Source organism: Thrips palmi, unplaced genomic scaffold, assembly GCF_012932325.1.
Source record: "Thrips palmi isolate BJ-2018 unplaced genomic scaffold, TpBJ-2018v1 HiC_scaffold_18, whole genome shotgun sequence".
Lineage (NCBI taxonomy): Eukaryota > Metazoa > Arthropoda > Insecta > Thysanoptera > Thripidae > Thrips > Thrips palmi.
In genome coordinates, this window is record NW_023144627.1 from 20,603,585 (window position 1) to 20,616,810 (window position 13,226).

The 13,226-nt window shown below is 54.6% G+C and overlaps 1 protein-coding gene across 1 annotated transcript in view; it reads right to left on the bottom strand.

Annotated features, from left to right (window-relative positions):
- The window catches only part of LOC117645129 (mucin-19-like), a 58,953-nt gene that overhangs the window by 8,451 nt on the left and 37,276 nt on the right, over nt 1-13,226 (bottom strand). Inside the window, exon 3 of the mRNA XM_034385092.1 lies at nt 11,041-11,102. The gene's annotated coding sequence lies outside the window, so the exon portion shown is untranslated. The remainder of the gene's footprint in view (nt 1-11,040; nt 11,103-13,226) is intronic.

A 13,226-nucleotide genomic window follows, 5' to 3' on the forward strand; every position in this document is an offset into this window, starting at 1 on the left:
GTGTGTGTGTGTGTTTGTGTGTGTGTGTGTGTGTGTGTGTGTGTGTGTGTGAGGCGGGCACTTTACCGGTCGCCTGAGGGGCAACCAACTAGTGAGGCAGTGCGAGGTGTGTGAGATGGGATGGCGTGCTTCAGTGCGTGCGAACCGCGAGCGTGGCGCGGCGCGGCACGGCACGGCGTGCTTCACACCTTCGGCCGAAGACGTCACACGAGATGCGCCCGTTACGGCGCGGCCTGTAACAGTGTAGCGGCAGCGTCACGACAGCCTCGCGGGATTCCCTTTTAATCACTCGGAGTGCTCGGAGCTCGCCTCGCCGCCGCGCACAGTGGACTTGCCTGAAGGCCGGCGCAGAACTCGAGACGCGTTTTGAGCTCCAGAGTCGCTAAACGGGACTCGAACCGAACGTGTGACCCCACCAATGGATTGCTCTCCGAACGAGAAAGCCATCGGTGGGGTCACTCGTTCGGTTCGAGTCCCATTTCGCGACTCTGGAGCTCAAAACGCGTCTGGTGTTCTGCCCGCCTGCCCCACTGTAAACTTTTCGCAGTGCAGGTCGACCGGAAAACGATCATCCTCGTGCGGCAAGCCATCCTCCTCCTCGTCCTGGCCGTCCTGGCCGTCCTGGCGGTGCCGGCAACCGATTTCTTTTTCCACGTAAGCAGGTCGTTCCTCTAATCGTGTTGAAACCCTTCGAGCACCGGCGAGACATCCGAGGCCCGTCCTTGCGTGGGCGTGTCGTGGCGAGGCGTGGCGTGGCGTGGCGTGGCGTGGCGGCCACCCGTGGGCAGGGCGTCCCGGTGGTCGTTAGTCCGAGTGTCGGAACGTCTGGTGCGGCCGGGCGCCACCAAACGGGAAGGTATATTTGACAGCCGAAAAATGGAATAGTTGACCGAAGCTGGAAGCCTTCAAGTGAGTTCGGCCGTTCGACGCGTGGGTCGGGCGTCGCTCTGTCTCTCTCGCACCCTCGCGGAACGCCCCGCGAGTGCGAGAGAGACAGGGCGAGGCCCGCTAGTGTGGTGGTGTTTGTTGGCATCGCGACGGAAAAGGAGACGCGCTGTGATTTTTTATCCGGAGCCACCGGATTGGACGCGGTGGCGAAATCTCTGTGATTGGGCCGCCATTGTGGTTCCCGATGCCCCCCCCCTCACTCACACACGCACGCACACACAGATTTGGGAAAGCCTCTTCGATCAGCTAAACACAGGTAAAAAAAAGGTCCCGAAGCCAAATGGGGCTCACGACAAAAATAATGGAGACACCACGCAAAGTGGGATCTCGAATACGAAAGCAATCTTCGCTCTTTTCCTCGGAGAGTTAATTTTTTTTTTCGTTCCTCCTATTGGCATCTCGTTGGCCCACTGTGATTAACATGCCATGCGCGCGCCGAGTTAGCGAAGCAAAAAAAATAGGAGCAGTGATAACGACAGGTCTAACTAATGTATCTCACTTAGTGGCACGTCACGCGAACATCACACTCAGCCGGACCAACAGAGAGAGAGAGAGGGAGAGAGAGGGAGAGAGAGAGAGGGAGAGAGAGAGAGAGAGAGAGAGAGAGAGAGAGAGAGAGAGAGAAGATAGAGAGAGAGAGAGAGAGAGAGAGAGAGAGAGAGAGAGAGAGAGAGAGAGAGAGAGAGAAGGCTGAAAATTCAAGCTTCCCCCTGCGGGGCACAAACTCAAGGGCCTCCTCTGCAAACTGTACAGAGTGCTCAGTACACTCTATTTGGAGTGTACTCATAAGCACACTCCTGTGAGAGTGTGCTCAGCTGAGTACACTCTAACGAAAGTGTGCTTAGCTGAGTACACTCTAACGAAAGTGTGCTTACCTGAGTACACTCTAACGAGAGTGTGCTTAAGTCGGCACAATTCATGCAGCTGAGTACACGTTCGTGGGAGTGTACTTGTGAGTACACGCTGAAGAGAGTGTACTCATGAGTACACGCTAAAGATAGTGTACTCATGAGTACACTCTAAAGAGAGTGTACTGAGTACACTGTTGAGTTTGCAGAGTCCGCTTCGCGGTCAAAAACTCGCTCGCTGCGAAATTGAGCAGAAAAGGGTTCCCTTTACGAGTAGCTAGAAGGGCCCCGTCGCCGCCTGTCGCAGGGCAACGGCCACCCATTGACCATTTCGTCAGAAAAAGGACGAGGGGGAGGGGAGGCCGGAAACTCTAGGGTTACCCAGCCATCAGAAGCCGTAGGACAGCGATCCCCCTCCTCCTGGAAGTCAGCCACCGCCTCGGAGCCTCGGCCACGTCGGCCACGCCACTGCAGTTTCCGATCGCGGGGGACCGGAGGTACCGCTGCGTCGCACAGTGGGCCAGAAGGCCGGTGGAGGCGGCCAAAACTCCAGACGCGTTTTGAGCTCCAGAATCGCTAAGCAGGACTCGAACTGAACGTGTGACCCCCACCAATGGATTCCTCGTTCGGAGAGCAATCCATTGGTGGGGTCACACGGTCGGTTCGAGTCCCATTCAGCGACTCTGGAGCTCAAAACGCGTCCGGGATTTTGTCCGCCTCCACCGGTCTTCTGGCCCACTGTGCGTCTTCGCAAGGCGCTCTGTCTCTCTCGCACTCACGGACCGTGCCGTGGCGGTGCGAGGGAGACAGTCTCTCGGAATCGGTCTGCAGTGCCGCCCACTGGCGCGCTCTAGCGCACCGTGAAAACACCGACCGTCCACCAAGTGCAATGGCAGGGCACGGCACGGCACGGACTCGTGCGTGCGGAGGGCACGGAATGGTTCCGCGGCACGCCACGCCACTGCAAGCCACGCCACTGCAAGGCACGCGCACGCAATGGGCGTCGCCTATCCTTGCACCGCGTCCGGTCGCAGTGGTCTTCTTTCCCGCTTCTTCTTCTCCTTCTTTTCCCTCTTCCTCTTTTACTTATGGACGTCCTTTCCCTCTTCCTCCTTGTCCTATTATCTTTAAGGCCGACTCGTCGTAGGCAACGCGGCGTGTTCTCTACCGCCGAATGAGTGAGTGAGTGAGTGAGTGAGTGAGTGAGTGAGTGAGTGAGTGAGTGAGTGAATGAATGAATGAATGAATGAATGAATGAATGAATGAATGAATGAATGAATGAATGAATGATGAATGGTGGTCGAAATTTCCTCCAAACTGGTTCGCCTCGCCATAAAACGCATTTTTCATCTGTAGTGAGCTTAAAATTTCAGCCCTTCCGGTCCGAAACGGTGTTTCTCCGCGAGCAGAGCGCGACCGTCCCTTTCCGCACGTCGCTGCCTAATTGATTGAAGTCCGCGTTCCGGACGCAGCCTACAGTGGCGTGGTGCACGCGTGCAGGGTGTGCGTGCGAAATGACCTTCAGGCCGCCAGTCGCTCGGCAGCAATAACACGGCACCGTAAAAGGCACCCCGGCGATAAATTTATCCGCCACTATTATCATAATCGATGCTCTGCTCAACGCACTGCTTCGACATTATGGCGAGTGGACCGAGGTATCGCGCGGAGACTAAGTTGAGGTAACCTGTTGTCCTCGCGCAGGTGCTGGCGAGAAAACTGCAGAGTGGCTAAGCAGTACTCGAACCGAACGTGTGACCTCACCAATGGATTCCTCGTTCGGAGAGCAATCCATTGGTGGGGTCACACGTTCGGTTCGAGTCCTGTTTGGCGACTCTGGAGCTCAAAACGCATCGAGCGTTTTGGCGTGAGGACAACTCTCGGGAAGACGACTGTGCCCGGCAAAGCCAGGCACAGCCAGGCACAGCGGACACCGCGTCAAACCGTTCACGAGAAAGTCCTCGGACCGTGTTCCGGCTGCTAGCGAAGCAGCGAGGCTAGGCTAGCGAGGCTCGCGAGGCTCCGGACACACAAACGGGGTGAACGCTCTGCTTCTCGCCGTCCTTTATGCCTGGCTGGGTTACGGCCACTGCATGGCCACCGCCTCGCCCTGCCCGTCTTGCATACTACACGTCCGGGAAACGCGGGACAGGTTTTTAAATTAGACGCATTTTGAGCTCCAGAGTCGCTGAATGGGACTCGAACCGAACGTTTGACCACAACCAATGGATTCCTCGTTCGGAGAACAATCCATTGGTGGGGTCACACGTTCGGTTCGAGTCCCATTTGGCGACTCTGGAGCTCAAAACGCGTTCGGGGTTTTGACCGCCGCCGCCAGCGGTCTTCTGGCCGCCACTGTGTGGTGCACTTGACCCCTTGCACCCCCTTCCACTGCCCCACACCCACATGAGCGGCAGACCCTAACGCCCTGCAGTCTTGACCAGTGGCTCCACGGGGCTCCACGGAGCGCCGGGCACCACGGAGCGTGAGCGTGCACACAGCCCGATCCTCTCCACTTCCTGTTCCATTCCTTTTCAAGCTTCTCTTTTTGTGCCAATTTGGTTCACCTTTTCCTCGCCTTTTTCCCTACATCCATCCGCCGTTTCTCCACCTCATTATCTTTTCACAGTCCGTTTTTGTGCATCACCGTTCGGCAAACATCAAAGACATCACGAAAAGAGTACGAACATAACGCACAGTGGGCCAGAATACCGGCAAAGGCGGCTAAAACTCTAGACGCGTTTTGAGCTCCAGAGTCACTGAATGGGCCTCGAAGCGAACGTGTGAGCCCTGCTTAGCGACTCTGGAGCTAAAAACGCGTCTAGAGTTTTGTCCGCCTCCACCGGTCTTCTGGCCCACTGTGAGACGCATGGAAACCGTTAGCGACGCGTAGTCCAGCGGCATGATAAGGCCTTCTGATTTGAGGCTTCCCCTGCGCACCGAGCGTGGCGACTACACGCTCGCACGGAGAAAGGCAGTATGGCCACCATGACTAAATTTGCATTTAAAGCGGGTATTTGGGCGAAAGGCATCCAGACCCCCCAGTTTCGGTAGCGGCAGAAGAGAGAAAAAATCAACAGCCGTAACGACAAAAAAGTTTGTTTCTGGTAGCGGAGGGGAGAAGTTCAATCTCTCAAAGCAGCAGGGTATACGATCAGCATAATTCCGACCACTTTCACGTTCTTCCGCGCTTTTTTAGCTTCCTCATCCTCGAGCTGTGACAGTGGCGGATTAATGATGATTCACCCGACAAAGCACGTAACTCATTGCGGGACGCGATCCCTTCCGCTTCGCGAGAAAAGTCGCGGCACTGCACTGGAAGGCGGACGGACGGACAGGCAGGCAGGCAGACAGGCTGACAGACAGACAGACAGATAGACAGACAGATAGACAGACAGACAGACAGACAGACAGACAGACAGACAGACAGAAAGGGAAGGTGGGTGGTTGGACTGCGGTGTCGTCCGGAAATAAATTCACGCAAAGCCAAACCACAAAGACTCGGCATCGGCGCGAAGGAAAACTGAATCGAGAGGCACCAACTTGGTCTAGTGTACCAAAAAAAATCGACTTCTGATATTTAAAAAAAAACTAACCTTTTTTTTTAAAGGAGTTTCTGCTCCAATCAACATTTACAAGGAATTTTTCATTCATCATAACTTTGTTAAAAACATAAATGTAACAACCGACCCGCATGTTCCCTCGCATTTTCCGTGTTCTCTGATTTTCCATCGTCGCCCCGTCTCTCTCGCACTCACGGGGCGTTCCGTGTGGGTGCGAGAGAGACAGAGCGACTCTCGCTGACGCGCTGACGCAACGCCCCACCGATCCGGCCGCGGCGTGGCTGCGCTAAGTGCGGCGCGAGCACCGCGCGGACACGCCACGGGGCTGTGCGAAAACGATGGGCCCATTTCCGGACGTCAATGGAATCAATCGCGTTCTGGACTTCCGCCCCGCCACGCCCCGCCGCGCCCCGCCCCGCCCCGCCCCGCCACGCCCGCCCCGCCCCCCCGCCACGCCCCGCCACGCCCCGCCCCGCCCACGCCCCGCCACGCCCCGCCACGCCCCGCCACCGCCCGCCACGCCCCGCCCCGCCCCGCCACGCCCCGCCACGCCCCGCCACGTGCCGCCACGCGCCCGCCACGCCCCGCCACGCCCCGGCCGCCGCCCGCGCCCCGCCCGCCCCGCCACGCCCCGCCCCGCCCGCCCCGCCCCGCCCCGCCACGCCCCGCCCCGCCCCGCCCCGCCCCGCCACGCCCCGCCACGCCGCGCCACGCCCCGTGCAGGCCACCGCGCCCAGCAAGAGGCCCGTTGGGCGAATGTCTCAATGGGAATCGCAATAATAATAAGCCGGCGCCGAGGCTAATACGGATCTGAATCTGAATCGGCGGTTCTTCCGCATTCCGGGAACACTAATAGTGGACCAGAAGACCAGTTCAGGCCGGGCGACTCGGCACGCGGTTTGAACTCGTTCAGTCCCAGGGCTGGAGCAGCACACGCAGGTCCCAAAGAAGTGTGCCCTTTGCTTATTTGCTCCATAGCACACGTTTGATACAAGCACGCCAAAAAAAATGGAAAAATTAAAACTTTTCTTGGTGTGTGGCTGGTGCTTGCAAAACTCGACCACTTTGATTCAACGACTGGATCTGCCTGCATTGCCGCACTTGCAGTGTGGGGTGACACTATGTCCCTACCGTCACACGCCATGCGGGGGCGCTACAGCTCTCTCTCTCTCTCTCTCTCTCCTCTCTCTCTCTCTCTCTCTCTCTCTCTCTCTCTCTCTCTCTGGCGGGGGCGACCGCAGCCTGCCCACGGCCGTTGCCGCGGCGACGAAGGGATGGCACACACACACACACACACACACACGGCAACATACAGACGAGAAAAAAAAAACAAAGTCTTTAACACGTTCTGAATAATTAATAGCGACATGACGAACACTTGCGAAACCAACACGCGCAGAGTGAGGACCGACTGCGCGGCGCTAGCTGGCGCTAGCCACCACAGCGGTGCGGTCTCCGACGGGGAAAATTAAAATTCTGCAATGCGACCGCAAGCGATTAAACGTGTCGTCGCAGTGCTGTTTTTTAATTCATAACTTTATTTTTTTTTTTCGGGCCCTGTGGGCGGTCGTGTCGCGCCCGCCGCGTTGCGTCACTGTAAAAGCACATCGCGACGCCACTACACCGTAACGTTATGCATCTTTATGCCTTCCTTCGCGGCGTTCGCGTCCCAACACGTGTGCACAAACTAGCCCGCCGAAGAGAGAGTACTCCGAGGGGGAGAGAGAGAGAGAGAGAGAGAGAGAGAGAGAGAGAGAGAGAGAGAGAGAGAGAGAGAGAGAGAGAGAGAATGTGATGCTGAAGATGGAGGCTGACCCGCGTCACCTCTAGCCAGCTGGCAGTTCAAACGCGGCGGCACACTGGCACTTAAAAAAATCACGCTGACATAACTCTCGCTACAGTTTCATAGCGCTACATGTCTAAAAATTTCTTTTTTAAAAAGGCAAAAAGATACTTAATTTGGAGATCTATGTATTTGTTTACTAGGATTGAGTAAGAAGTAGAATTATCTACCAACACCAACATTTTGTTTGAAGAAGAATTATTTTCCGACATTGATCCAAAAGAACTATCAATGCTAGTTTTCTCTTAATTTTTTTTCACAGTGCAGCAGGCCATACGTGCACCGACACTGCAGTTTGCAGTTTGTGTGCTCACGGTGAAATCGGGCGCGGCGCGGGGAAGACCGGGAGAGTCTCTCTCTCTCTCTCTCGCACTCGTGGAGCTCTCCGAAGGGCACGAAAGAGACAGAGCGGAAAACCTGCAGCGCTCGGCAGCGCGTTGGGCACCTGTCGAGCGAGGAGGACGGACGGACGAGACGCGGTGTTATCGCCTTTTGTCTCGGGAATCGCTCTCCGCGACTTCCTTATGTTTACCTAATTTATCCGCGAGGGGCGCGTCGCGGAGGGGACACCTCGTCGCATAAACCACGTTGCGGCTCGGCTTGCAGCAAGCCGCGCGCCGCGTGTGGGAAATGGAAAGTCTCTGTCCCGGGTTCGAATCCCACCGGGTGCTTTACTCTTTTTCAAGGAATTTGTTTTTTCAACGGTGCCGAGCTATTTTGCCCAAGCAACACGCACTAAAAGGGAAATTCAGCCGAAAGATAACGTGCTGGAAATGTTGCATTTTTTTTTTTTCATTTTCGTTTTTTTGCACAGTGCCGTGGCGATGGCCGAAAAGCGTTTTTGCGGGCTTGCATTTCTTCACCGCTCTCTTGACAAAGTCCAGCGTGGCCAGTTTCACGCTTTCCCTGTACAGTACCGATCCTACCGCTGCGAGCAAATGCAAGAATGCCTCGCCTCGGCCCTCGCGGCCCCAGCCTCGCCACAACTAACTGAAATAACCTTGCGAAACGCGACAGCATGCATAGATCGTGTGGGGAAACCCAGCTTAAAATTCCACCTGGAAATTGGTCTGGATTTATTTCCATTGTGGAAAGTAGAATCCAGAGGGATCTGAAATCCAGCTGGTATTTGGAACGTTTTCCCATCTGGAATTTTATGAATTCCATAGTGGGTTTCCGATTTCCAGTATGGATTTACACATCTGTGGAAATGGAAATCACTCCAAAATACTGTACTCGTTTATTTGTAAAAAAGAGGCTAACTTTAGCACTGCTAATCGCAGTGACTTTAGAATGGAGCGTGCCCCCTGTGGTCCCCCAATTTCTCAAAATATGGATTCTTTTCACGTATTCATACTGATTCCAGCAGGAATTAGTTGAGTATTTAGAGCAAGCTTATCAAGTAGATAAGCTAAAGCCAGCTCGGCAATGGTACAGACACCAAAGAGGTGCAGGTGCCACGGCCTCAAAAATTGATTGATGTGCCAGATGGTACTGGATTTGTCACATGTCATCTGGAATTAGACTTCCTCGACTAAGGAAATTGGAAGCCTTGGTCACAAGCGAGAGATAACTTAGATTATAAAAATCTCAGCCTGTAATACTGATACATACATCACTCATATAAGGATTCATAACTCTCATGGATACCGTTCAGAATCCAACTATTCGGAAGTATAAGGGCACTTTCTTTGAGCTAGGAGAGCCTTTTATCTACTGCAGGACAAAAAAGCGACACTAGCGCCACCTAGCGGACAAAGCTTAAAAAATCCAGTCTGGAAATGAAAAATCCATCCTGGATTTCTAGTAAAATCCATTGTGGAAATCTCGCTATGGAAATCAGACTTTCCACAGTGGAATACAATTTCCATTCTGGGTTACTCAAACCCTTATGGAAAAAAAAATTCCATCTGGAACCCTTATTTCCAGACAGCAGCCTGGTATGGAAATGACCCTTTCCAGCTGGAAAATATAAATCCCATATGGATATGAGCAATCCAGATGGAAACAAGGAAATCCAGAGGAAATTCCAGGTGGAATTTTAAGCTGGGAAACACTACTGACATCCTTCCTGCAGCGCGGGCAGGACGTATCCTTCTGGCACACTGGAAGGGTAAGTCCCACCGCACAGTGGGCCAGAAGACCGGTGGAGGTGGCCAAACTCCCAGAAGCGTTTTGAGCTCCAGAGTCGCTGAATGGGACTCGAACCGAATGTGCGACCCCACCAATGGATCTCTCGTTCGGAAAGCAATCCATTGGTGGGGTCACACGTCCGGTTCGAGTCCCACCCAGCGACTCTGGAGCTCAAAACGTGTCTGGGAGTTCGGCCGCCTCCACCGGTCTTCTGGCCCACTGTGCACCGTACTGCAAGCCTTATGCGAAGCCGCCAGAAATCCCAATTTGGACCCCGAAGGCCTGTGTCCGGCTGCAGACTCCGAGAGCCGTCGCTCTGTCTCTCTCGCACTCATGGGGCGTCCCGTGTAGGTGCGAGGGAGACAGAGACAACTCCTGGAATCGATCTGCTGTCCGGCCGGCGTGCGCGGAGGCAGCGGAGGCAGGGACCGCTCGGGGACCTTGCTCGGCTAGATGAGTTTCCACGCCACTTGTTATTGCTCCTGCTCAGGCTGCTCAGGTGCGCGGGCTTGACGTGCGTGGCGCTGCAGGCAGACTGATTGTCTGTCTCTCTCGCACCGGTACGGGGCGCCCCGCGAGTGCGAGAGAGACAGAGCGACGACTGGACAGGAATGGAGTGGGAAGCTGAGGTGGTCGGCGGCCATCCGGGCCGTCCCATCATGGCGACAAACACGATGAATGGGGCGCTTGGGGGACGCTCTTAACCGAATTAGCACCTCCACGCCGAGAGAGAGAGAGAGAGAGAGAGAGAGAGAAGAGAGAGAGAGAGAGAGAGAGAGAGAGAGACTGTCGCGCGTCAGTGCTTGCGTGTGTGGCCGCGCTTTAGTTTTACGCCTCCAAGACATTCCTCATGCAAGTGTGTGTGTGTGTGTGTGACGCCCGTCAAGTTGTTTGAGCGCACACTGGCAAACTAGTCCGCTCCAGTACTATCTCCCGGCTGCCAATCATCCATCCCGCAAACCCACACGACCAGGAAACCCATAAAAACTGCGCGCCAAAAGGCGAAACGAACGACGACGATTCCACCGCACACCTCGAGCGGCAAAGCCGGAGCGCGGACAGCGCCGGACAGCGCGCGGCACGTAGGCCTTAATGAATTACTCTGAGGACAGGCGGGGCGTGGCGGTGGGCAGTGGCCTTGGGACCCATCCTTAGCGGGCCGTGGCACCCGGCCAGTTAGTCTCATTCCGCGTGCAAAGTCACTCCGTCTCAACCCCTTCCCTTGCGCCCCGCTAGGCCCGCCGGGGAGCGAGAGAAAGAGAGATGGACTCGCCGTTCGGAAGTGGGGTACCCACCACCACCCCGATGGCATCGCACTTCGATTTATCGACTGGCATCGCGACCGTTAGGCGATGCACTGTTAGGCAAGGCTTGTAATAGCCCGTTAGGCGTCGCGGCTTCCACTCGCTACCACCACGCAGTTTGCACACGTCGGCCGGATGCTGCACCGGACTTTCACTCGAGGAAATTTGCCCGAATCATGCACTGCTTCTTGATCTGTGCTTGCACCGTCAAAATTTTAGCTCTCGTTGCTTGATGAAAATTTCAAGGCTTTTTGTATTTTTTGTAATATTTTGAATTATTTTTTTTGCATTTTTGGGGTATTTTTTTTTATTTTTTGGCTTTTTTTTTTGTAATTTTTTTGTGTGAATGAAATGTTGACGACAGTCTAATCATCCAGAGATTTCAAAGAAGGGATGCCATTTACCTGGAGACTGGGAGGTTGCCGTTCCGCCTGACGGCAACAGCTGAAGCTCCACTGAAGTCAACCTGCAACAGAAAAGGAGCCGGGTGTCAAGTAACACATTCGCACTCACTGTAAAAAAAAAATCGGTCACCTCCGGGTCATGGTAGTATCGCCTAGGAGGTCATACTGCACGGAGGTGATTGACGTGACACTCCATCACGAGCGACAATAACACGACCGCTAATTGCACATTACTAATTACTCATTAACAATTGTCTTTCCAAGCCGCGGCTCCTCCTACTTCCGCCAGGCCGACTCCTACCGACGCATAAATTTCAATATTTTATCTTTCGGCGCTCCGCCATCGATTCGCGAGTCATTTCGTCGTTATATTTCATCCCGTTCCAGCTAATTAGTCCCTAAAAAAATCTATTTCATTTAATTGGCACCAAGAGGACCATTTTCGGCACGAGATTGTATTGATATCAACCACCACTGTGTGTGTATTCTACTGCATGGAAAAAACATAATCAGAAAAATGTTCCAAGCGCTGCTGCGTCAATCTGTCAAGCGGTTCAAATTGATCAATGTTGTTCAGAAAATAAGCGAAGTGTCAACTTGTTTTTGCAGTGTGCATCGTCCTTTCGGGCGATGCACGTCTCCGATGCCGCGTCCTCGACTACTGCTTTATGATAATCCGTCTCTCGTTAATCGCTCGTCGCAGCAACTCGCTTGCACCGCTCGCCAGACGGGCATTGCAAAAAGAAAAGTAATAAAAAATCAAATAAAAGGAGGGAATAAAGATTGAGGCCTAGGTACTGCAGACCCTTATACATAGGTGTGACCACCTGCAAAACTAGAAAATCAAAATTAGCCTAAGCTAATCATAGGACCAACTGCCAAGTACAAACGTTGCAGGCATGCCAAATCATGATTGTTCTTCTTAGATAAAATTGGCTTCTGAGTGGTGCTTTGGCAAACTTGGAATGGGAATTGAAGTCCCTGATTGGATTCCGTTTTCGGCAGTGGCGAATGGTTAGACGAGAGCGTCTAAAAGGACGAGGATGGGCTGCGGTTCAACGAACCACATAACGAGGCACCGCGACGCGCCAGGCGACGCCCGTCTCAGGCGTCGGTGGAGGCGTCGGCATGCAGGACAGACAGACAGACAGTCAGACAGACAGACAGACAGACGGACTGACAGCAGAGAAAGGCGACCTGGACCGAAAAAGGCGGTGACCACGTGACCACGCCTAGATCCGTCCTAGCTGGACCGCAGAGGAGGCGGGGAGAGGGTCATTCTGAGAGATGGACTGTCATTGGCTCATGACTCGGGCCATAAATCCCGCCACCGCACTAAACCGCGACTAAATCAATAAAAGAGTGGCTGGAGACGGTTTGAAAAAAAAAGCTCCTTCCGTCGGTACACCGTGAAAGCATTAAAATATCGATCTATCGGATCAGAAGGAGTGTGCGATCGATCCTCGTTGGCTCGGCAGTGTGGGAGGGGGTGAGATGGCAGTCAGGCGGTGCAGGGCGTAGCTACAAAAGGACCGGTGCGGTGAGCGGACGCGTCCAAGGAGCCCGGCGGGGCACGGCGGTGGCGTGCCGAAGTCCGTGACAAGATCGGTCGTTTCCGGACGCGTCCCGAAGGAGGAGATGGGACGCGACGCCTGGAATGCGCACTCGGGATGCCGAGTCTTTCACGCCGCTTCCGGTTAGCTCCGCGCTCCGGGGCTGCCTCCAGACTCCGGGGGGAGTACCGGCGGCCTGGAGCTGGACTCCGGTACGTAGGACTCTCCGCAGGACTCTTCATAGATCTCACTGAACTATCCAGGACTCTGCACAGGTCTCGCTGGACTCTCCAGGCCTCTCTCCGGGACGCTCCGGGACTCCGGGAGGTGGACTCCGGGACGCGGGCTCCGGGACGCGGACGACGCCACCCGGAGCGAGACGCGGCAGCCTTATCAATGGGGCGTAGTAAATACACTGCAACGGCACTGTGCACCGCTGCGCTCCGAACCGCTTTAGCGCGAAAACACTAAAAGACGAAGAAAAGCCGTTGCCTTCTGCCACTTCTTTCAGGGTACTATTATACGTTCGGATCGGAGCGGGCACAGGAAAAATAGCAAATAAAAGCAAATTCATACTACTCGTTTTATGAGTGGAGCGCAGTATGGATTGTAATTGCACAGGCAAGGTGCAAG